At 37.0% G+C, this 26,018-nt stretch overlaps 1 protein-coding gene across 22 annotated transcripts in view; it reads right to left on the bottom strand.

Annotated features, from left to right (window-relative positions):
• The window catches only part of LOC144582184 (uncharacterized), a 1,185,294-nt gene that overhangs the window by 1,102,122 nt on the left and 57,154 nt on the right, over nt 1-26,018 (bottom strand). The window contains exon 2 of one of the 22 annotated variants that reach the window (XM_078369864.1): nt 8,771-8,834. The exons of the other annotated variants lie outside the window; for them this stretch is intronic. The gene's annotated coding sequence lies outside the window, so the exon portion shown is untranslated. The remainder of the gene's footprint in view (nt 1-8,770; nt 8,835-26,018) is intronic. 22 annotated transcript variants of the gene reach the window in all.

The raw sequence follows: 26,018 nt of genomic DNA, 5'->3' as shown, positions 1-26,018 counted from the left end.
ATTAAGAGCCTACCTCACAAAAAAAGCCCAGGTCCAGACGGGTTCACAGCCGAATTCTACCAGACACACAAGGAGGAGCTGGTACCATTCCTTCTAAAACTATTTCAAACAATCCAAAAAGAGGGAATCCTTCCCAAATCATTTTATGAGACCAACATCATCCTGATACCAAAACCCGGCAGAGACCCAACGAGAAAAGAAAACTTCAGGCCAATATCCATGATGAACATAGATGCAAAAATCTTCAATAAAATATTGGCAAGCGGATTGCAACAGCAAATCAAAAAACTTATTCATCATGATCAAGTAGGATTCATCCCAGGGATGCAAGGCTGGTTCAACATACGCAAGTCTATCAACGTAATTCACCACATAAACAGAACCAAAAACAAAAACCACATGATTATCTCAATTGACGCAGAGAAGGCATTTGACAAAATTCAACAGCCCTTTATGCTAAAAACCCTCAATAAACTCGGTATTGATGGAACGTATCTCAAAGTAATAAAAGCTATTTATGACAAACCAACAGCCAATATCATACTGAATGGGCAAAAACTGGAAGCATTCCCTTTGAAATCTGGTACTAGACAAGGATGCCCTCTCTCACCACACCTATTCAATATAGTACTGGAAGTTCTTGCCACAGCAATCAGGCAAGAAAAAGAAATAAAGGGTATTCAAATAGGAAAGGTGGAAGCCAAATTGTCTCTATTTGCAGACGACATGATAGTATACCTAGAAGACCCCATCGCCTCAGCCCAAAAACTCCTGAAACTGATAAACAACTTCAGCAAAGTCTCAGGATATAAAATCAATGTGCAAAAATCACAAGCATTCGTCTACACCAGTAACAGACTTAAAGAAAGCCAAATCAAGAGCAAACTGCCATTCGCAATTGCTACAAAAAGAATAAAATACCTTGGAATACAACTCACAAGGAACGTAAGGGACCTCTTCAAGGAGAACTACAAACCACTGCTCAACGAAATCAGAGAGGACACAAACAGATGGAGAAACATTCCATGTTCATGGTTAGGAAGAATTAATATCGTGAAAATGGCTATACTGCCCAAAGTAATTTACAGAATCAACGCTATCCCCATCAAGCTACCATTGACTTTCCTCACAGAACTGGAAAAAACCACCATGAACTTCATATGGAACCAAAAGAGAGCCCGCATAGCCAAGTCAATTCTAAGCAAAAAGAACACAGCGGGGGGCATCACACTACCGGATTTCAAACTATACTACAAGGCTACAGTAATCAAAACAGCATGGTACTGGTACCAAAACAGAGATATAGACCAATGGAACAAAACGGAGGCACCGGAGGCAACACAACATACATACAACTATACAATCTTTGATAAACCTGACAAAAACAAGCAATGGGGCAAGGATTCCATGTTTAACAAATGGTGTTGGGAAAACTGGCTAGCCATGTGCAGAAAGCAGAAACTGGACCCCTTCCTGACACCTTACACTAAAATTAACTCCAGATGGATTAAAGACTTAAACATAAGACCTGGCACCATAAAAACCCTAGAAGGAAATCTAGGCAAAACTATCCAGGACATAGGAGTAGGCAAGGACTTCATGAACAAAACACCAAGAGCATTGGCAACAAAAGCCAAAATAGACAAATGGGACCTAATGAAACTCCACAGCCTCTGCACGGCAAAAGAAACAGTCACTAGAGTGGATCGGCAACCAACAGAATGGGAAAAAATTTTCGCAGTCTACCCATCTGACAAAGGGCTGATATCCAGAATTTACAAACAACTCAAGCAGATTTACAGGAAAAAAACAACCAAGCCCATTCAAAAGTGGGCAAAGGATATGAACAGATACTTTACGAAAGAAGACATATATGAGGCCAACAATCATATGAAAAAATGCTCATCGTCACTGGTCATCAGAGAGATGCAAATCCAAACCACATTGAGATACCATCTCACGCCAGTTAGAATGGCGATCATTAAAAAATCTGGAGACAACAGATGCTGGAGAGGATGTGGAGAAAAAGGAACACTTTTACACTGTTGGTGGGAGTGTAAATTAGTTCAACCATTGTGGAAGACAGTGTGGCGATTCCTCAAGGCCTTAGAAATAGAAATTCCATTTGACCCAGCAATCCCATTACTGGGTATATATCCAAAAGACTATAAATCGTTCTACTATAAGGACACATGTACACGAATGTTTATTGCAGCACTGTTTACAATAGCAAAGACCTGGAATCAACCCAAATGCCCATTGATAATAGACTGGATTGGAAAAATGTGGCACATATACACCATGGAATATTATGCAGCAATTAGAAATGATGAGTTCGTGTCGTTTGTAGGGACATGGATGAATCTGGAAAACATCATCCTCAGCAAACTGACACAAGAGCAGAAAATGAAACACCGCATATTCTCACTCATAGGTGGGTGATGAAAAATGAGAACACATGGACACAGAAAGGGGAGTACTAAACACTGGGGTCTATTGGGGGGAAAAGTGGAGGGCCAGTGGGAGGGGGAGGTGGGGAGGGATAGCCTGGGGAGAAATGCCAAATGTGGGTGAAGGGGAGAAGAAAAGCAAAGCACACTGCCATGTGTGTACCTACGCAACTGTCTTGCATGCTCTGCTCATGTACCCCAAAACCTATAATCCAATAAAAAATTAAAAAAAAAAAAAAAAGACATGGAGCATTTAGGTTAATAAAAAGATTTAAGAAAAACTGGGACTTTTGCCTAGTGTAACTACTCTCATTACATGGATAAAACTCAAATCTGTACACCTCTGGCCTCTGTTTCTCTGCTTGTATCCAGAAATCTCTCAGATATTGTATTCTATCTCAATTGAATGAGAGTCTTCTCTGTCACTAACATTCATTAAGCATCTCTGGGTACTTAATAAATGTTTCTGAACATTATGACAGATACCCTCGGGTGATGCAATAGAAAATACGGTTCCTGACATCAAGGAACTTTCATAGTTCCTTGCTATGATTATAGCAAGATTATCTATTTCATAGATTATCCATGCTATATAAATAGACTAAAATAGGGTTTCCAAAGAAACAAAAATTAGTTCAAATTAAAACAGGGCAAATAATATATGTATACTGAGGTGATCCAGTGGGTGATCTATGTAGGGGAGACATTCAGAATGTTTTCCATCACATATTAAAGGATCAAAAAGACGTAAGTTAATGAGTTGAGGAAGGAGAGTTTTTCAGAGGGTAGAAGGTTTAGCTAAAAGAATGGTATAGAAATAAATCCTGAAGCAGTGTATGGTAGAAGTAGAATCTAAAAGACTATGCAACAGGCTTTTAATCTGACTTTTCTCATCTAGCTTTTAAAAAATACCACCAATTTATGGCCAGGCGCGGTGGCTCATGCCTGTAATCCCAGCACTTTGGGAGGCTGAGGCAGGCGGATCACAAGGTCAAGAGATCAAGACCATCCTGGCCAACATGGTGAAACCCCGTCTTACTAAAAATACAAAAAAAAAAAAATTAGCTGGGTGTGGTGGCACACACCTGTAGTCCCAGCTACTCAGGAGGCTAAGGCAGGAGAATTGCTTGAACCCAGGAGGTGGAGGTTGCAGTGAGATGAGGTCGCACCACTGCACTCCAGCCTTGCACCTGGTGAGGGAGTGAGACTTTGCCTCAAAAAAAAAAAATCACTAATTTATTATCCTGCTGTTATACTCTCCACAAAATCTCCTAAGGTTTTGCTTTTCATTGACCCCTCTCATGAGAAGAAATACCCTTCAGTCAAACTATGCCTCTAACCCAATTCCTGCTCCATTAAAAACACAAAATTAATGGGAAAAGAAAAAGCTGTTATTTGTTATTAACTTCCATTTGTCTTCAACAAAATGTCATAAACAAGTTTTGTACTCAAAAAGTGAAGGCACTGTGGTATCAATATTAATATTAATAGGAACCATGCTATGAATTGCCACAGGGACCTTCATAGTCCCTGTTCTTCCCAGGCCCCACTTACAGAATGGAAGCCCCAAAATAAGAACGAAGAAACATTAATTTCCCTTTACATGTATCAAAACCTCACTATATGTTGCTGACTGTCATTGTAGTACTAATAGCAGTAGATTATATTGACCATATTTACTATGTGGCAGACACCATTAGAAGCACTTTACACATATTATTTAATCCTTACAACTACTAATAACCATTATTATTTCTCTTTTGTAGTCAAGAACATTGAAGCCCAAATAAGCAACTTGCCCCAGGACACGTGATGGGTGGGTGGTGCTTTGGAGAATTAAATGCAGGCTCTATGATGGTGGAGTACATCCTTTCAGTGGTGACATTTGACTGCCTCTGCATGTGCCATGTGCTTACCCCATAAACACAGGCCATCCATTTCTAACTGAAAACAATACCTGTTCTTTTACCTGCCTCTTAAAGATATAATAAGAATTAATACCTGATGTCTGCAAAGTGCTTTGACATCCTCATAAAGACACCCATATGATTACAACTTCTTAATTTCCATCTCCCCTTACACCATGTTTTCAATTACAGTATAACACAGTGTGCAACCTTAGAACCAATTGACTTTGCTTCTCTCATACCATTCAGGTTGTCATCAGTTGCTATTTTATTGTTGAAACATCCTCCCTAAAATTCACTTGTTTTATTCTAATGTTTGCTGCTTTAACCATCATTAGTCTCACTTATTGTAATCTCCTTAGAGTACTATCTTTTACCTTGTGAAGAGGAAATTTTATTGGAAATTGGGTCCAATACCCACCAGGGGGGGAAAAAGTTTCATGTGTTAATCAAGAAACAAACAATCTCATTCAAATATGTACATTCTTAAGTTGTCCTCAGCTTTGAAATCTCCCTTAAGTCTCAATTCTATTGTGTACTTAAAGGTTTTCTATATTTTCTGCACTTTCACCTTTAGCAATTTATTAAAACAGAATTTTGGAGATAAAAAGGAACTTAAAGATAACCTAAGTCAAACTTCATTATAAACATAAGAAAACCAAGGATCACAGATGGTAGATAATTTGCTCAAGATTTCAGTTAAAATGTGACAGAGATAGAATTAAACCTAGGCATTCTGATCTCAGATATATACTATTATACTTCTCATTCATTTACACAATCTTCCACCTACTCCCATGGCCTTAAATACCTTATGCAGATGACTTTGAAATCTTTTTCCAGTCCTAACTTCTCTCCTAGATTCATGTCGCATTTCAAACTACTTTCTAGAATTTTAGAAGGATCTTATTATTGAAAATTAATTTTATTAACTTCCCACAATAATCTATTATCTCTATTTATGTTGCATCTCTCAATCTTATGAAAGGTGCTATGTATAATGAACTTGGATGGGCTACAAAAGGAAGAAGACATGAACAAGATAGTTTAGGTCAGCTCTGTCTCTGACTAGCTCTGTCACTGGTGTTACTTTCTTGGATTCCATTTTATATCCTTCCTTTCCCAAAATTGATAAGTTACAAATAATTAGATCAGTGGCTCTGGTGGATTACATATAGTTTAACCAGTTTAAACAAGTTCGAGGTCCAAAGCCCAGCTAGTAATAACGTGTGCAGAGCATTTGCCTAAACAATGTCTCCTATGCTTATGCATCAACATACAACAGTATGCGGTTGTAGGGATATTTGTGCATCTAGGTTCACAGGTAATTTTTCCTCCACTAGAAACACTTCAGTCTGACAATAATTTCATAGAGGATAGTTAATTGAGAAGACAGACTACCATAAATATATCAAACTTTTAGAGCCACATATCTCAAAACTCTAAATCCTTAGTAGATGCAAGATTTATACAGCAGATAATAAATAGGAGGAATCTGAGATGGAGTGGATAGAGATTCAGTCTGGTTTCAGTGAAGCCTCTATAAACAGTAGCTATACTCTTAAGTGGCCTACATCATGTGACGCATGCAGAAATCTGGTTGTGGAGGAGGTAAGAAGTCATTCTGGAAGCCAAAGATTTGTTTCAAATAGGGTGAAATCTGGGATGCAGTTTTACCTCTGCTTTAATATGTGAGTTGGATTTCATTACTCTAGCTCATTTGTTTTCCCTCTTAATCTTGTTTTTTTAAGAGGGGAGGGAGTGGTATGTTACTAAGATTTAATTATTGTCACTAATTTTGAGAATCCAGAGTGCAATTTATTCAAAGTGAAGTTTAACAAGAGATGAAAAAGTAAGAATGAATTCTGGAAACAGATAGGAGACATGAAATATTTCCATGGTAAGAAGGTATTTTGGGTCTTGTGCTTAAACACTGATTTTAGGAATCTGATTTGTGCTTTAGAAGCAGAAAACAGAGTAAGCTCACACACACACACACACACACACACACACAAATACACACACACACCCCAAACAAAAAACAAATTTATGATTAAATAAATAGAAACAATTGCCAGAGCTTTTGAAGGAAACAGAAACAGTTTAAAAACTAGGCTTTAGAAGTTTTTTAGTTTTTTATTTGTTTTTGTTTTTTGACATTAAGGTAAGAGTGGTGACAAGGGGGAAAAAAAAAAAGGAAAAGAATCTCAAATCCAACAGGGTCCCAGATCTGAGAGGGTGGAAGAGAAATAAGTCCCAGGAGTTGGTCTTGTAAAACCCATATGAAAAAAGACAAGGACTGTCAAATGGAAGTGACAAAAAAAAAAATGGAGCCTTGCTTCTGAGGAAATAAGGTAGCAAAAAGAGATGCTCTTGTTGCCTCAGAAGTAGTAAAGTAATTTGATGTCCAGGGAATTCAAAAGCAAAAAAAAAAAAAACAAAAAAAAACAGGTTTTGAAAAAGCACAAAGGGAAGACCTGGTGGTACTCAGGAAATCCCTGAGAGTGCACTTTGGGAAGCAGGCACAATGGCAGCTCCCACTCCGGTCTTTGGATGAAAATTTTAGCAACTGGTGAAGCCACTGTATTTGTAGGTAGGAGAGGGTCTTGATAGGAAAGTGGAGACCATTACAGGATAAAAGGATTTCTGAGCAGTATGCTTTAACATTAAATATAGTTCAGAAATAGAAAAGAAACCTGAACATGTTAAGGATGTTTCATGAACAGGAGAAAAATCAAGACAATCAGAATATTAGGATTATAAGGAATGTAAAATAAGGCAGAAAAAATTAAAAGACAATGAAATCTGCAACGCTTTTGGTTCAAAACACATTTAAAATTTTATCTGGCTTTTACCATGAAATGATGTCTAGTATTAGAAAATATTTAATAAACATCATATAATAATAATCTGGGGATGAGTGAGTAACCATTCTAAACTCTTCATCAGGCTGCAGACAGCTCAAATGCCTTCCAAAAAGCAGACTCCGTGTTCTTCCAACCAGGCTCTTTACAAACATATGTAATGGGTGTCAGAGGAGTTATAAGAGATGATGGTAGCATTTCTCTACTGTACACTTAAGTGCATTCCCATTTGCTTCACTTTGAGAACAATGAGTCAATGAGGTGAAAAAAAAATGATAGAGAGAACAATTAATAGATATAATAGTTTAGATGAAAAGAGTAAGTTTCCTGAGAAACCTCAAGCCATGACATGAAAACCAAGTAAAAGAAAAATAAATACGATTTAAGGAAAGAAAAAAAGTAAATAGAAACAAGATGTTACTTATATTACAGAAAAATTTAAAGGAAGGGAAAATTTGAATAGACGTTTGAGTGGGACAAAAGGAATTGAGATTTGTAAAGCAAATGAGAAATTTTGTCCATCAAATCTGGTTTGAGACTCTGTATGTGATAATAATACACCTTTTATGTTCTAAAGCATCTCAATGTCCCATCTTTATTTATTATTTTAATGTTTGTTAAGTATACCAATAAATATGTTCAATTTATATGTTGTATGTTTCATAAAAATAAATTATCAGAGAAATATACTTCTAAGTCCTAAGTCAGAATACATGATTTGACAAATTATCCTGATTTTTTATTCAAAAAACAGCTGTTTCCAAGCATAAGGGGAAAGGAGTTTTAAAACAATTAACTGAATGTGCAATTAACATTTCCCTAAAAAAACAACTCTCCAGAGTTATGTATTTTATACTATATTGTAGTGGATGCTGTGGGACCCTACCCCTTTTCAGGAAGGTGCTCCAATCCTCTGGCTGTTGTGAGTATTGGTCCATAATAGTTCACAATGCCTCTATTCCCTGGAGAGTGCTGTGGTCTAAATGTTGGTACCCATCACTCAAAACAAACAAACAAAACATTCACATGTTGAAACCTAACCCCCAATGCAAAAATATTTAAAAGTGTATCCTTTAGGGGGTGAATGAACCTTGTGCTCTTATAAAAGACGTTGAAGGGAACTGCCTTTTCCTCTTCTCTTAAGTGAGGACATAGAGAAGGTGCCACCTGTGAAGGACAGGTCCTCACCAGACTATAACAGTGAATCTGCTGGTGCCTTGATCTTGGGCTTCCCAGCCTTCAGAACCATAAGAAATATATGTATATTATTTATAAATTATCCAGTTCCAGGTATTTTATTATAGTAGCCTGAACAGACTAAGGCAATCACCAAAGAAAGCTACCACACCAGGAAGGCTACACCTTCCGACACTACTGTCTTTGAAACCTCGGCCAATAACTAATAGAACAGTAAAAAGCCACCCACTTACCATACCATGGGACCAGCTTTTCAGTGCACTTCTCATCTGAGACCTTCCCAATAGAATCTGAGTGAAAACAGTCTCCAGCTGACACACATTCCCTGTCTTGCCCTACATCCCTCACTCACCTTTCCCAGAGAGCACTCCTCCAATGAGTCACTTGAACAAAAATCCCCGTCTCAGGCTCTGCCTCTAAAGCACCCAATAAAGAAAAAGGAATGAGGTTAAAACAATCTAGGTGTAAACTATGGACCTTTTATTCATTACTACTCAATCAAACATGCGCTTTTTTTTTTACTCCCCCCAAAACTTTCATCTTATGTTATTCACAGCGCTTCTAGTTGTAAACTAAGAAGAGCTCTATGTGCCTAACAAACTTCTTAAAGTTTGAGAACTTTGAGAGCTCTATATGCCTAACAAACTTCTTAAAGTTTGAGAACTTTCTGGCTTGAGAAAAAGTGACACTGGCTTGAAAAGAAGTGATAATGGTCTCTGCTGCAGAAATGTGGCCTCTTAAAAATAATAGATGCTTAATTTGACTTCCTTTTACTAATCATGTGTATCTAGGAGCAAATAAATTCTGTGTTGACATCACCTCTGTCTTCTCAAGCTCCTGAATGTTTTACTGCCTCAGAAATCACTTCACATATGATAAAATTAACACAACCATCATCTTCTCCATGACTGTTTCCTTCATGCCTCAGAATCAAGCTAAGTTTAATCCAGGTAACTCTCACTGCTATTTTTTTCTAAGTCAACAAAGTCCAAATTTGTTGTGATCTCTTTTCTTTTAAATTATGGTATAATTTATATACTATGAAAATACCCAAATCAGTCCAGGAGTAATGGCTCACGCCTGTAATCCCAGTGCTTTGAGAGGTCAGAGCGGGCAGATCACCTGAGGTCAGGAGTTTGAGACCAGCCTGGCCAATGTAGTGAAATCCTGTCTCTACTAAAAAATTACAAAAGGTAGCCAGGCATGGTGGTAAACGCCTAGAATCCCAGCTACATGGAAGGAAAGAGTGAGACAGGGGAATCACTTGAATCCAGGAGGTGGAGGTTGCAGTGAGCCAAGATCGCCTCACTGCACTCTTCCCTGGGTGACAGAGTGAGACTCCATCTCAAAAAGGAAAAAATATGTTCCTTCATACCCACTTGCAGTCAATCCCTACTCCCACTCCCAGTCCTAGCAATCACCGATCTGCTTTCTGTCAGCATAGATTTGGCTTTTTCATATATATATGGAATTGGACACTACATAATCTTTTTTTTTTTGAGACAGTCTTACTCCCTCACCCAGGCTGCAGTGAAGTGGCATGATCTCAGCTCACTGCAATCTCTGTCTTCCAGGTACAAGCAATCTTCTTGCCTCAATCTTCAGAGTAGCTGGAATTACAGGCAGGCAACACCATGCCCATCTAATTTTTGTATATTTAGTAGACATGGTGTTTTGCCATGTTGGCCAGCCTGGTCTTGAACTTTTGACCTCAGGTGATCTGACCGTCTTGACCTCTCAAACTGCTGGGATTACAGGCATGACCACCACACCCAGCAGGCACTATGTAGTCTTTTGTGTCTAGCTTCTTTCACTTAGTATAATGCTTTCCCTGCTATATCAGATGGAGCAGTCATATCAGATACTTGTTTTTTTAACTGAGTAATATTTCATTGTATACACACTACATTATGTTTATCCAATTGATGGGCATTTAGATGGCATTCAGTTTTTTAGCTGTGGCTGTTCTTGAACCTCATATAAATTGAAATATATGGTTTTTTGTGGTATTTTATGTCTGCTTTCTTTCATTCTACATAAAATTTGAGATTCATCCATGATGTTCCAGGTTTCAGTAATTTGCTCCTTCATATCGCCCAGTAGTTTTATGTTGCATGACTATACCACCATTTATTTATTCATTGTCCTTTTAATGAGCAATTGAGCTGTTTTCAGTTTTTATCTACTATGAATCAAGCAAATATAAACATGATTTTTGTATCTGTATTTCTCTTGAGTAAACTCTAGGAATAAAATTGTTGGATCAAAAGATAAACCTATTTTTAATTTTATAAAAAATTGCCAAATGATTTCCAAGTAATTGTACTATTTCATGCACCTGTCATTCTCATCATTGTTATTGTCAAAATTTTTAGCTTTATACAGATATTTGTGGAGTATTAAATGGCAATTCACTGTGATTTTAATTTGTAGTTCTATTCTGATGTTTAGCAACTTTTCATGTTTATTGGCCTTTCATTTTCTTCTTTTTGTTCAAGTATTTGTTCTTTATTTACTTTTTTTTTTTTTTGAGTCAGAGTCTCGCTCTGTCACCCAGGCTGGAGTGCAATGGCACGATCTCTGATCGCTGCAACCTCTGCTTCTTGGGTTCAGGTGATTCTCCTGCCTCAGCCTCCCAAGTAGCTGGGACTACAGGTGCACGCTGCCACACCCAGGTGATTTTTTGTATTTTTAGTAGAGATGGAGTTTCACCGTGCTAGCCATAATGGTCTCGATCTCCTGACCTTGTGATCCACCCACCTCAGTCTCCCAAAGTGCTGGGATTACAGGTGTGAGCCACTACACCCAGCCTGTTTGCTTTTTTATTGGGTTGTCTTATTACTGATTTGTATGATTAATAATATATTCTGGAATATATATTATTTATGTGTATTTATTAAATTGACAGATGTAAATATTGTAAATATTTTCTTCAAGTTTTTACCTTGTTTTATTATTTAACTGTACCTTGTGATGAGAAAAAATTATTATAAAATCTAACTCATCTGTTTTTTTCCCTTGGGGTTGGGAATTTTTGTGTCTTGTCTCCAGAATCTTCAAATACCCAAAACCACTTTATATTCTCTTATTTTTTTCTAGAAGCCTTTTATTTTAGTTCTTAATTTACATCTATGATACATCTTGATTTTCTTTATGCATAATGTAAGGGTAAAAGTTCATTTTCCTGTTTTTCTAGGACCATTTGTTGTAGATTTTACTTTTTAAAACAGATTACCTACTATATATGTGTTTGATTCTATTCAAATAATCTATTTGCCTTTCTTTATGCCAATAGCAGACCTGTCTTTAATACTATAGCTTTAAATTCAGTCTTAAAATCAAATGGCCTAAGTTCTTCAACATTGCTCTTCTTCAAGATTTTTGTGTGTATGGCTATTCTAAGTCCCACGTGTTTCTGTACAAATTTTAGAATCAATTTACCAGTTTCTGCTAAAAACAAAACCTACTGGGATACTGTTTGGGATTTTACTGAGTCTACAGAATGTATAAAGTATTGACATCTTAACAATATTGAGTTTCAATTTATGAACATGGTTTCTCTCTCCATTTCTTTTTATTTTTCATTTTTTTGAGAAAGGGCCTTTCTCCATCGCCCAGAAGCTGCACTACAGTGACATAATCATGGCTCTTTGCAACCTCAACTTCCCAGGTTCAGGTGATCCTTCCACCTCAGCCTCCTGGGTAGCTGGGACTACAGGCATATGCCACCACACCTGGCAATTTTTTTTTTTGTAGAGACAGAGTTTTGCCATGTTACCCAGGCTGATCTTTAACTCCTGAGCTCAAGCAATCCACCTGCCTTGGGCTTCCCAAAGTTCTGGGATGACAGGCATGAGCCACAACACCTGGCCAGTAGTTATTTTCTTATGACTTAACTCTACAGAGAATGAGCTTATGTAAAATAGCCATTTTTATTACTAATAGTAAATTAAATTGGTTCTTTAAAAGTATATATTTGGTTTTGTTTGATAAAATCTTACAATACCTTGAAATAAAAACTTTAAGATTTTAAAATTTAAGAAAACCCTTGAGGTCATTTGACTCAATATTTTTATTGAAACTACAAGTCTTTAAATAAAGATATAAAAGATTCTTATAGTTACATTGGAATTAGTTTTCCTCAGTTTTTTTTGAATTGTAAAATGAGGGAGGAGAATTGCTAGAAATTATTCTTATGATGGAAGGATTGGCTTTGGAGGGTCACAGTGCATACCATCAAGGGTATGATATCTTTCGTCTTCAGTTTTCCAAGCTATTAATTAGGTATTCCTGTGCATTCAGAAAGCACTAACAGAATTTACAGTATTTTATGACAGTATATTTGGTTTTTGAATTAATGTGTTTTATATATCTTTACGTTGAATGCTTATGATTATAAATATAGATGGAAGATAAGGATCAAAAAGATATATCTGATCTTGTTTAAGTCGATACCTGTAGACTCTCCTTGGTTTTCCTGTACGTTAGAAAAAAAAGTATTTAGAGAACAGAACACTAAAAACTACAGCAACACAGTGGTTCTGGGGTATGAGGGTCAATTAAATCTATATAATTCATATCTAGGTCAGAGGTCACAAGCTTTTCCTTTAAAGGGCACACCTTCGTAGTCATGCTTAACTCTGCTGATAGAGCATTAAAATATCCACAAGTAATATAAAATGAATGAGCATACTTGTGTTCCAACAAAACCTTATACACAAAAACAGTAAGTGAGGCCTGATTCAATTCAAAGGTATTAAGTTTACCAGATCTTGTTCTAGATTAAATCTCATCATACAAAGATACGTTGTACATCATGCAGACATGTTACATATGTATCAACATACACAGATACACATACTCAAATATAAAGTATTATACTGAGTATCTCAGGAACTGTGTTCTGAAAGTGAAAGAATAATCTAAATAAGAGAAATTTTCCCCTTACGCTCTTTCTTTTCTATTGTATGATTAGTGATTAAGCTATTTGAGCCATATCAAAGATAATACACTTTTTCTCTGTGAATATTTTATTATCTTTCAAACAACTAGACAATACTTTATACTTATTGTTTCTATGCTTATAAATCAGACAGTTTATAAATATTCATAGATGCAGACTATTCCCTACAGAATTATCTCCAAAACAATAATTATGCAAATTACTGATTGTCCAAAGCACTTAATTTTTTAGCAATATGCAATCTGAACTAGCCTAAAGACAAGTTAATAAACAGTCTTTAAAATAAATGATAGAAGTGCCTTGTATCTATAATCAGTGATAAAGTTTAAAAACAGAATGAACAATCTTAGAGGCAATTTTTAATTTGATAAGCACATACTAAAACTCTTCCACAAAATATATGAGATATTATAAAAACTGCAAATAAATTCAGCATATCACAAATGCTGTAATGTAATAACATCTCTTTCAATTATAGTGAAAAAGTAATTTGTTATCAGATTTCCCAAAAGAGCATTGTTTGCCAATTTATATATTTAATCTGACTGGGATCTTAACCCTGCTAGGATGTTAAAACATTTACTTTTGTGCTTTTTTCCTTAAAGAAAGTAAAAAATTTCCTAAAAGGAGGTGTCTTAGTCAGTTTGGGCAGCTATAACAAATTACCACAGACTGCGTGTTTTACAAACAACAGAAATTTATTTCTCACACTTCTGGAGGCTGGAATTCTGAGATCAGCTTGCCAGCAGGGTCGGTTTCTGGCAAGGGCTCTCTTCTGGGATGCAGACTGCCAATTTCTCGTATCTTCATGTAGCAGAGAGTAAGGAGAAGCAAAGTCTCTCACAACTCTTACAAGGGCATTAGTCTCATTCATGGGGAGTCTACCCTCAAGACTTCATCTAATCCTAATTACCTCCCACAGGCACCTTCTCATAATACCATCACATTAGAGGGTAGGGTTTCAACGTACAAAATTGGAAAGCAAGGAGAACACAAACATTCAGTCCATAACATAAACGTAATTCTAGTGTCTCTCCATACCAAATTTATTTCATAGGAGTCCTAAGGGCTTTAAATCATGTAGGTTAATCAGCTACAAGGGCCATGCCATTAAAACCATGATAACATAAATAAAAGCTTTCATACAATGAACAGAGCTGATTTGGAAAGTTCTGTAACAAAACACATAAACCTAATAATTGAGATTATTTTTAAAAACATCAACATCTTTCTTTCACCAAGTTTGTTACAAAGATATGATGATCATTATTAGTAACATTTAATTGGTTTGGACTTTTTTCTCTTTGTTTCTTGACTTCAGTTGCAATGAAAACCACTATGCAAATAGCTCAAATTCAAAGGACTGAGCATGTTCCCTGCCTCTAGTAGCTTATGGTCTAGTTGGCAAATAGCAAAATATATAAGAGAAAATAAATAATAATAGTACATTGTTAAACAGAAGTTCAGAACAATAGAAAACTATTTTAAAATGAAGAGAAACACAGTTGTATATATAGCTTATAAAAGACTCTAATAATTGAGAATTTATTTGTGTGATTGAACACATCTGGGTTTCTCTGCCATAAAGTAATTCAATTTTGATTTAGAGACATCCTTAAAAAACTAGGTTTACCAATAGGAGAAAAACAGGGAGGGGGGTAGAACTAATACAATTATGACTAGTATTATAACTAGTCATAATTAATCAAACAATATTTGAAAGACTTCTATGAGACAGGATTGTTTACTTGGATTTATTTATTTAGTTTTGAGACAGAGTCTTGCTAGACCCAGGCTGTAGTACAGTAGTGCAATCTCAGCTCACTGCAACCTTAGCTCACTACAACCTCCACCTCCTGGGTTCAAGTGATTCTCCTGCCTCAGCCTCCTGAGTAGCTTGGATTACAGGTGTGCATCATCATTCCTGGCTAATTTTTGTGTTTTTAGTAGAGACGGGGTTTCGTCATGTTGGCCAGGTTGGTCTTAAACTCCTGACCTCAGGTGATCTGCCTGCCTCGGCCTCCCAAAGTGTGGGGATTACAGGCATGAGCCACCACACCTGGCCCTAGTTGGTTTTAAAAAAATTCCTTTAAGGAACTTATATTCTGGTGTAGGTAAAGGGACAACAAAAATAAATTAATTGAATTATTTCAGTTATTTATGAGAACTATGAAGTTAATATAAGCTAACACAAGATAGGCAATAACTTACGCAGTAGGCAAGAAACGGGCAAGGTAAATATTTTAGCTGCAGGTGGTCAGAGAAGGCCTTTTTGTGGAGAAAATTGGACCAAGATTTCAAGGATGAAAACTGTGGCACTCATGCAAATATCTAGAGAAAACTTTCCAAGAAGAGGGAGAAAAAACAGCAAATGCAAAGGCTTCTACGTAAGGATGAGTTTGGCATATTCATGTAGAGATACATAAAGAAAGCTATTATAGACAGAATATCTAGAAAGGGAAGAAAGTGAATGGAAGATGACATTGTAGAGACATGTAGGGACCTATCATGTAGGGGTTTTATGTGTCCTGGCAAAGAGTCTGGAGATTTATTGTAATTATAGTGAAAATATATGGAAGATTTTTAAGGGAGAGGAGTAGAAATAAGCTACCCTACAATATTTATGAACAAGGCATAGCTCTGAAATTAAATTTCAAACAGAGAAAATTTACTCAGATATAAAGATGAGGCCGGGCACAGTGGCTCACACCCGTAATCCCAGCATTTTGGGAGGCCGAGGTGGGCAGATCACTGTGGTCAGGAATTCAAGACCAGTCTGACCAATATGGTGAAACCCCTCTCTACTAAAATGACAAAAATTAGCCGGGCATGATGGTATACACCTATAGTCCCAGCTACTTGGGAGGCTGAGACAGAAGAGTTGCTTGAACCTGGTGACAGAGGTTACAGTGAGCCAAGATCATGCCACTGCACTCCAGCCTGGGCAACAGAGCAAGACTCCAGCAAAAAAAAAAAAAAAAAAAAGATAAAGTCAATTATAAAATGAAAGAAATGTCATAAGCCAACATAAAAAGGAAAGCATCTTATTTTTCTTATTTATTTAATATATGTTTATTACGTCAGCTTATAAGATGCTCTGCTAGATGTGGGGTCACATACAAAGAGAAAGAGAATATCCCTGTCTTCCAATTTTTAAGGTAAAAATGTATATGTATGTGAACAATTAAAAGACATAAAAAGTGTTATAACAGATGCACATACATGATCCAAGGTAACAGAGGCAAACACAGAAAAAAATTGCCTGAATTTGCCTAGGTTGAAAGGACTTCAAAGGAAGGTAAAGTCTTAGAGGGAGAATAAAGTATTAGCTGATCTAAAACAGTTGGACAAAAGTTGAGAAAAATGTTTCAAGTAAAGGAAGCCCACTCAGTTACTCCTTCAATCACTCAACAAAAAATGTATTAAGCCAGGCATACTGGCTTACACATCTTGTCCCAGCTATTCAGGAGGCTAGGGTGGGAGGATTGCTTGAGCCCAGGAGTTCCCAGCCAGCCTCGGCAACATTGTGACACCTTGTCTTTGCCAAAAAAAAAAAAAAAACGGTTTGAGCACTTCTATGGGATGGAAGAATCAGAACAAAGGCATGTTTGTAAAGTAGCATGGAACATTTGGGAACTGCAGGGGTTGGAGCCTGGCTAAAAGTAGTAAGCATGATGATGTAGCTAGATCATAAAGAAGCTTGTATGCCAGGCAAGGGATGATGAGCCACTGAAGGTTTATAAAAAGAAAGGAAACTGTCAGGTTTATATTGAGAAAGATGACTTGCATAAAATTCTAAAAACAGCTACAGATTAACTTTTATGTTAATAAGAGCCATCAAGATAAATGTACAAAAATCAAAAAATGCTTCTACATGCCAGTATTAAACAAATGGGAAGTAATAGAAAAGAAAATCATGTTGACAATGGTAAGAAAATCCTAAGGTAACCAATAATAAATTTAACAAAAGATGTGTAAGACGTCATGCAACTTTTAAAAAATTGTAGAACATAAAAGAAATTCTAAATAGGTGGAGAAATATACCATATTTTTAGATTCGATATTTAAACAGTTAAATTTCCCTCCAATATAATTCATAAATTCAAAGAAATTTTAATCAATGTCACAGCACAAATTTTCAAAAACTTTTATCAGTTGATCCTAAAATGTAGGCCAAGAATATCTAAGAAAAATTTAAAGAACAAGGTAGAGGCAAAGAGTAGGGTTATATAGTGAGGTACCTGGCTTAGTAGAATCATAATATTAGAAAACTGGTGTGGAAAATACAAAAAAATGACAATCTAATAAAAGTACATATAAGAAGTGGTTGAGAGGCAAAATGAATGGAAGGAAGACTTAGGAGGCTAGAACAATAATCTAGACAACAAACTGTTAGCATTCTGCACTAGGGTGAAACTGTGACAGAAAATAGGAGGTAGAGGTAGACTGAAGATATGGGTATCATCTACACATTTATTTTAGAAGAATATAGGAGGCTAGATGATGGTTGCCTAAGAACAGAAATTCCAATCATATAAACATGGGCCCCCAACTCCCCAGGCTGCAGTCTGTGGCCTGTTAGGAACCAGGCTGCACAGCAGGAAGTGAATGGTGGGCCAGCGAGCATTGCCACCTGAGCTCTGCCTTCTGTCAGATCAGGGACTGCATTAGATTCTCATAGGAGTGAGAATCCTATTGTGAACTGTGTGTGTGAGGGACCTAGGTTGTGTGCTCCTTATAAGAATCTAATGTCTGATGATCTGAGGTGGCAGAGTTTCATCCTGAAACCATGCCCCGCAACCCAACCTGGGTCTGTGGGAAAATTGTCTTTCACAAAACCAGTCCCTGGTGCCAAAAAAGGTTGAGGACCTCTAATGTAATATATTTTTAAAATTCTTTTTTTTTTTTTTTATGGATTGGAGGTTTCAGTGGGATGGGAGAATCACAAGGAATCAGGTGTTCAGAGGAATGTATTGAGTAGAGGTGAGGAACTAGGATGTTGAAAAGTAAAAAAAGGAGAGAAGGAGAGGAAGAAAGATGAAGAAAAAGAGGGAGAGAGAATAGGAATATTGCTTCATTCTAAAAATGGGTATTAAACGGAGTTGAAAAATACAACATGAGAACTTAGTGAAATATGCACAAGTTTAAATAGCAGAATTGATCAAGCAGAAGAAAGGATATCAGAGGTCGAAGACCAACTTAATGAAATAAAATGACAAGACAAGAATAGAGAAAAAGGATGAAAAGGAATGAGCAAAGTCTCCAAGAAATATGGGACTATGTGAAAAGACCCAATCTACGTTTGATTGGTGTACCTGAATGTGATGGAGAGAATGAATCCAAGCTGGAAAATACTTTTCAGGATATTATCCAGGAAAATTTTCCCAATCTAGCAAAGCAGGACACTATTCAACCCCAGGTAATACAGAGAACACCACAAAGATATTCCTCAAGAAGAGCAACCCCAAGGCACATAATCATTAGATTCACCAGGATCGAAACAAAGGAGAAAATCCTAAGGACAGCCAGAGAGAAAGGCCAGGTTACCCATAAAGGGAAGCCTATTAGACTTACAGCAGATCTCTCAGCAGAAACCCTACAAGCCAGAACAGTGTGGGGGCCAATATTCAACATACTTAAAGAACAGAATTTTCAGCCTAGAATCTCATATCCTGCCAAACTAAGCTTCACAATTGAAGGAAAAATAAAATCTTCTATGAACAAGCAAGTACTCAGAGATTTTATTACCACCAGGCCTGCTTTACAAGAACTTCTGAAAGAAGCATTATACATAGAAAGGAACAACCAGTATGAGCCTTTCTAAAAATATACCGAAAAGTAAAGAGCATCAACATAAAGAAGAATTTACATCAACGAATGGATAAAACAGCCAGTTAACATCAGATGGCAGTAACCCTAAATTTAAATTGACTAAATCCCCCAATCAAAAGATACAGCCAAAACCTAATGGTGGGGAGGGATAGCCTGGGGAGAAATGCCAAATGTGGGTGAAGGGGAGAAGAAAAGCAAAGCACACTGCCATGTGTGTACCTACGCAACTGTCTTGCATGCTCTGCTCATGTACCCCAAAACCTATAATCCAATAAAAAATTTAAAAAAAAAAAAAAAAAAAGAATAAAATGTGAAAACAAAAAACAAAAAAAAAAAAAAAAAGAAAAAAAAACCTAATGGTATATCCAAAGATACACAAAGACTCAAAATAAAGGGCTGGAGAAAAATTTACCAACCAAATGGAGAGCAAAAATAAATAAATAAATAAAAAGCAGGAGTTGCAATTCTCACATTTGATAAAATAGATTTCAAAGCAAAAAAGATACAGTGGTAAAAGGATCAATGCAACAATAAGAGATCTTAATATCCAGATACATAAGACCCATAACGAGATTTAGACTCAACAAGACAGAAAATTAATAAGGATATCCAGGACTTCAACTCAGATCTGGAACAAGTAAACTCAATAAATGTTTATAGAGTTCTCCATTTTAAATACACAAAATATTGATCAGCCATTATTATTATTATTAAAATTCTTATAAACACCAGTTAACATAAATATTTGTATTGTTGGCTGGGCACGGTGGCTTATGCCTGTAATCCCAGCACTTTGGGTTGCCGAGGCAGGTGGATCATGAGGTCAAGAAATCAGGACCATCCTGGCCAACATGGTGAAACCTCATCTTTACTAAAAATACAAACATTAGCCAGGCATGGTGACATGCATCTGCAGTACCAGCTACTCGGGAGGCTGAGGCAGAAGGATCACTTGAACCCAGGAGGCAGAGGTTGTAGTGAGCCGAGATTGCGCCACTGCACTCCAGCCTGGTGACAGAGTGAGACTGTCTCAAAAAAAAAAAAAAAAATTATTGTTTACAGCTCTTACTTAATTGTAAAAGCAAAGCAAATTTTCAAATTAAATTCAAAAACTCCAAAATTAATTAAATTCAAATTAATAATATTAGTTGAGGCCAACACATGATATTTCCCTGAAATTTAATTGCTGCTTACAGGCCAGGTGCGGTGGCTCAAGCCTATAATCCCAGCACTTTGGGAGGCTGAGGCAGGCAGATCGCTGAGGCCAAGAGTCTGAGACTAGGCTGTCTCTACTAAAAATACAAAAAATTAGCCAGGCGTGGTGACACACACCTGTAATCTCAGCTACTCAGGAGGCTGAGGCCCAAGAATTGCTTGAACCCAGGAGACGGAGGTTATGGTGAGCTGAGATGGTGCCATTGCACTCCAACCTGGGCAACGGAGTGAGACTGTCTCAAAAAAAAAAAAAAATACTGCTTATAATGTGAATACGGTTCAGACAGCTATTGAGGATTCTTTTAATTTGGCCTGCCCATGCATCTACTTTATTTCACATGATAACTCAGTTTTCCCATACTTTTCTTCATTCAAACTATAAGAAATTTTTCACTTAATCTGTACCATAAATCGTATGAGTCTCACTAGGGATAAATGTCCCTTGTTGCCTGATGTCTAGTATCTTTGAACCAATGTAACATGCATCAGCACCTTTACCACCAGGATCATCATGAAGTGAGTTCAAGTCAGACAAAATACTCTACCAGAGGAAAAGCCGCAAAAATATGCATGTGACAATAGTAACAATTTGGAAAGAACACTAAATTCTGATCTAGGAGAATAACTTCAATATCAACCCTAAAATTTAGATCAGATATTAGAGAGTTAGAAGAATATTTGAATATTTTCAAAACAATAGAATCAACTTATTTGGAAACACTGAATGCCCAAATTGATTTACAGATCAGTGCAATCTCTGTCAAAATTCTAAATTTCTTTTTTACAGAAATAGACAAGTTGATTCTAAAATTCGCATAGAAGTGCAAGTGGCCCACGATAGCCAAAAAAATCTTTAAAAAGAACAAAGTTGGAGGACTCATACTTCCTGATTTCAAAATCTACCACAAAGCTACATTAGTCAAGATAGTGTGGCCGGGTGCGGTGGCTCATGCCTGTAATCCCAGCACTTTGGGAGGGTAAGGTAAGTTGATCACACAGTCAGGAGTTCAAGTCCAGTGTGGCCAAGATGGTGAAACCCCATCTCTATTAAAAATACAAAAAGTAGCCGGGCGTGTTGGCAGATGCCTGTAATCTCAGCTACTTGGGAAGCTGAGGCAGGAGAATCACGTGAACCCGGGAAGCGGAGGTTGCAGTGAGCCAAGATCATGCCACTGCACTGCTGCCTGGACAACAGAGTAAGACTCCATCTCAAAAAGAAAAAGAGAGTGTGGTATTGGCATAAAGATAGACATATAGATGAGTGGAATAGAATTGAGAGTCTAGAAACAAACTCTTACATCTTAGGTCAACTGATTTTCAACAAGGATAGCAAAACTATTAAACAGAGAAAGAACAGTGTTTTCAACAAATGGCATGGGGACAACTAGTATCCACATACAAAAAATGAAGTTGGACCCCTACTTCAGACCACATAAAAAAATAACTCAATACGGATCAAATTCCTACATGTAAAAGCTAAAACCATAAAACTCTGAAGATAAAACATGGGAGTAAATCCTCATGAATTTGAGTTAGGCTAAAGTTTCTTAGCTATAAACGAAAGCACAAGTAATCAAAGAAAAAAGATAACTTGGATTCATTTTCAAATTTAAAAATGAACAAAAGTTTTCAATACAATTTTAACAAAAAACAAAACAACTTGTGTGTCAATGGACACTATCAAAAAAGTGAAAGACAATCCAGCAATGAGAGAGACTATTTGCAAATTATATATCGTATAAGGATATAGTATCCATGATATATAAAAAATATCTACAATTCAATAATAAAATGGCCAATTCAAAAACAGGAAAGCATTTAAATAGATATTTCCCTAAGGAGGGATATAAAAATGGTTAGTAAGTACACTAAAGGATACTCAACACTGTAAGTTGTTAGGTTAGAGAACTGCAAATTAAAAGTACAATGAGATACCACTTTCCACACACTAGGATGATTATAACTTTAAAATTAAAACATAAAATAACAAGTGGCTGAGGCAAGCAGATCACTTAAGCCCATAAGCTTGAGACTAGCCTAGGCAACATGGCAAAACCCTGTCTGTAGTCCCAGCTATTTGGGAGGCTATAGTCCCAGCTACTTGAGAGGCTGAGGCAGAAGGATCAACTGAACCCAGGAAATCAAGGCTACAGTGTGCAATGTCCATGCCACTGCTCTCCAGCCTGGGGGAGAGAGACCCTGTCTCAAATAAATAAATAAATAAATAAATAGTATTGGTAAAGATGGGAAGAAATTCAAACCTTCATAAATTAGTCATATGAATATAACATAGTATGGAAAAGTTTGGTGACTTCTCCAGAATTTAAACATAGGATTATTATATGATCCAGCAAGTCCATGCCTAGGTAAATACAAAAGAGAAACAAAAACAGATATTTCCACTTAAAAACTTGTACACAAATAGCTGTATTATTCATAATAGCCCAAAAGTGGAAAGAGCTCCCACATCCATCAACTGACAAACACATGTACCACAAGATGTGCTATATACATTGAGTAGAATATTATTCAGCCATAAAAAAGAATGAACTACTGATACTTTCTACAATATGAATGAAACTCAAAACACTGTTCTGTGTAAGAAGACAAACACAAAAGGCTGTATATCCAAAACAGGCAAATCTGTAGATACAGAAAATAGTCATTTGTAACTGTCAGGAGCTACAGAGTGAGTTATTATAAAAGTTACTACTAACTCATACAGGGCTTCTCTTTGGGGTGATTCAAATGTTCTGGAATTAAATAGTAGTTTAATAGTTATATAATTAAATGATTATACAACTTTATAAATTTGCTAAAAATCAATTTAGGCACTTTAAAATGGTACATTTTTTGGTTTTGTTTTTTGATATAGACTCTTGCTTTGTTGCCCAGGCTGGAGCACAGTGGTGGGACCTCAGATCACTGCAACCTCTGCCTCTTGGGTTCAAGCAATTCTCCTGACTCAGCCTCCTGAGTAGGGGGTATTACAGGTGTGCACTACCACACCCAGCTAATTTTTGTATTTTTAGTAGAGACAGGGTTTCACCATGTTGGCCAGGCTAGTCTCAAACTCATGATATCAAGTGAGGAGTTCAAGTCTCCCAAAGTGCTGGGATTACAAGCTTGATCCACTGTGCCCGGCCTAAAATGGTGAATTTTTTCTTATTGTACTTCAGGTTCTGGGATACATGTGCAGATCATGAAGAACTGTTATACACATGGCAATGTGGTTTGCTGCCTCCATCCCCCCGACACCTACATCTGGCATTTCTCCCCATGTTATCCCGACACCTACATCTGGCATTTCTCCCCATGTTATCCCTCCCTGACCTCCCCACCCCCTCACTGTCCCTTCCTTGCCTCCTCCCAACAGACCCTAGTGTGTGATGCTCCCCTCCCTGTGTCCATGTATTCTCATTGTTCAATACCCACCTATGAGTGAGAACATGCAATGTTTGACTTTCTGTTCTTGTGTGAGTTTGCTGAGAATTATGGTTTCCAGATTCATCCATGTCCCTCTGTTCTTGTGTGAGTTTGCTGAGAATTATGGTTTCCAGATTCATCCATGTCCCCACAAAGGACACAAACTCATCATTTTTTATGGCTGCATAGTATTCCATGGTGCATATGTGCCACGTTTTCCTTGTCCAGTCTATTGTTGATGGGGAATTGGGTTGGTTCCAGGTCTTTGCTATTGTAAACAGTGTGGCTATGAACATACCTATGCATGTGTCTTTATAACAGAATGATTTATAATCCTTTGGGTATGTACCCAGTAATGGAATTGCTGGGTCAAATGGAATTTCTACTTGTAGGTCCTTAAGGAAGGGCCACTCTGTCTTCCACAATGGTTGAACTAGTTTACACTCCCACTAACAGTATAAAAGTGTTCCTATTTCTCCACATCCTCTCCAGCATCTGTTGTCTCCATATTTTTAAATGATCACGATTCTAACTGGAGTGAGGTGGTATCTCAACGTGGTTTTGATTTGCATTTCTCTAACAATCAGTGATGATGAGCATTTTTTCATGTTTGTTTTGGCCTCATATATGTCTTCTTTTGAAAAGTGTCTCTTCATATCCTTTGCCCACTTTTGGATGGGTTTGTTTGTTTTTTCTTGTAAATCTGTTTTAGTTCTTTGTAGATTCTGGAACCAACCCAAATTAGCCCTTTGTAGAATCTTTGTAGATTCTGGAACCAAAGACCTGGAACCAACCCAAATTAGCCCTTTGTCAGATGGGTAGATTGCAAAAATGTTTTCCCATTCTGTTGGTTGCTGGTTCACTCTAATGATTGTTTCTTTTGCTGTACAAAAGCTCTGGAGTTGAAGTAGGTCCCATTTGTCTATTTTGGCTTTTGTTGCCAATGCCCTGCTGTTTAGTCATGAAGTCCTTGCCTATGCTTATGTCCGGAATGGTTTTGCCTAGGTTTTCTTCTAAGGTTTTTATGGTGTTAGGTCTCATGTTTAAGTCTTTAATCCAACTGGAGTTAATTTTAGTGAAAGGTGTCAGGAAGGGGTCCAGTTTCTGCTTTCTGCACACTGCTAGCCAGTTTTCCCAACACCATTTATTAAACAGGGAATCCTTTCCCCACTGCTTGTTTATGTCAGCTTTGTCAAAGATCAGATGGTTGTAGATGTGTGGCGTTGCCTCTGAGGCCTCTGTTCTGTTCCATTGGTCTATCTCTGTTTTGGTACCAGTACTATGCTGTTTTGATTACTGTAGCCTTGTATAGTTTGAAATCAGGTAGCGTGATGCCTCCAGCTATGTTCTTTTTGCTTAGGATTGTCTTGGCTATCTGGGCTCTCTTTTGGTTCCATATGAAGTTTAAGGTAGTTCTTTCCACTTCTGTGTAAAAGGTCATTCATTGGTAGCTTGATGGGGATAGCATTGAATCTATAAATTACTTTGGGCAGTATGGCCATTTTCATAATATTGAGTCTTCCTAACCATAAGCATGGAATGTTTGTCCATCTGTTTCTGTCCTCTCTTACCTCCTTGATCAGTGGTTTGTAGTTCTCCTTGAAGAGGTCCTTTACATCCTCTGTTAGTTGTATTCCTAGGTATTATATTCTCTTTATAGCAATTGTGAATGGGAGTTTGATCATGATTTGGCTCTCTGTTAGTCTGTTATTGGTATATATAAATGCTTGTGATTTCTGCACATTGATTTTGGATCCTGAGACTTTGCTGAAGCTGCTTAGCAGCTTAAGGAGATTTTAGGCTGAAAGGATAGGTCATGTGATCTGCAAATAGAGACAATTTGACTTCCTCTTTTCCTAATTGAATATCCTTTTTTTTCTTGCCTAATTTCTCTGGCTAGAACTTCCAATACTATATTGAATAGGGGTGGTGAGAGAGGGCACCCTTGTCTATTGCTGGATTTCAAAGGTAATGCTTCCAGTTTTTGCCCATTCAGTATGATATTGGCTGTAGGTTTGTCGTAAATAGATTTTATTGTTTTGAGATATGTTCCTTTGATACCTAATTTATTGAGAGTTTTTAGCATAAAGGGCTGTTGAATTTTGTTGCAGGCCTTCTCTGCATCTATTGAGATAATCATGTGGTTTTTGTCCTTGGTTCTGTT

The sequence above is a fragment of the Callithrix jacchus genome, chromosome 4 (genome assembly GCF_049354715.1).
Source record: "Callithrix jacchus isolate 240 chromosome 4, calJac240_pri, whole genome shotgun sequence".
Taxonomy (NCBI): Eukaryota; Metazoa; Chordata; class Mammalia; order Primates; family Cebidae; genus Callithrix; species Callithrix jacchus.
Note: the sequence above shows the minus strand (reverse complement) of the source record. Positions and strands in the feature narration are given on the sequence as shown.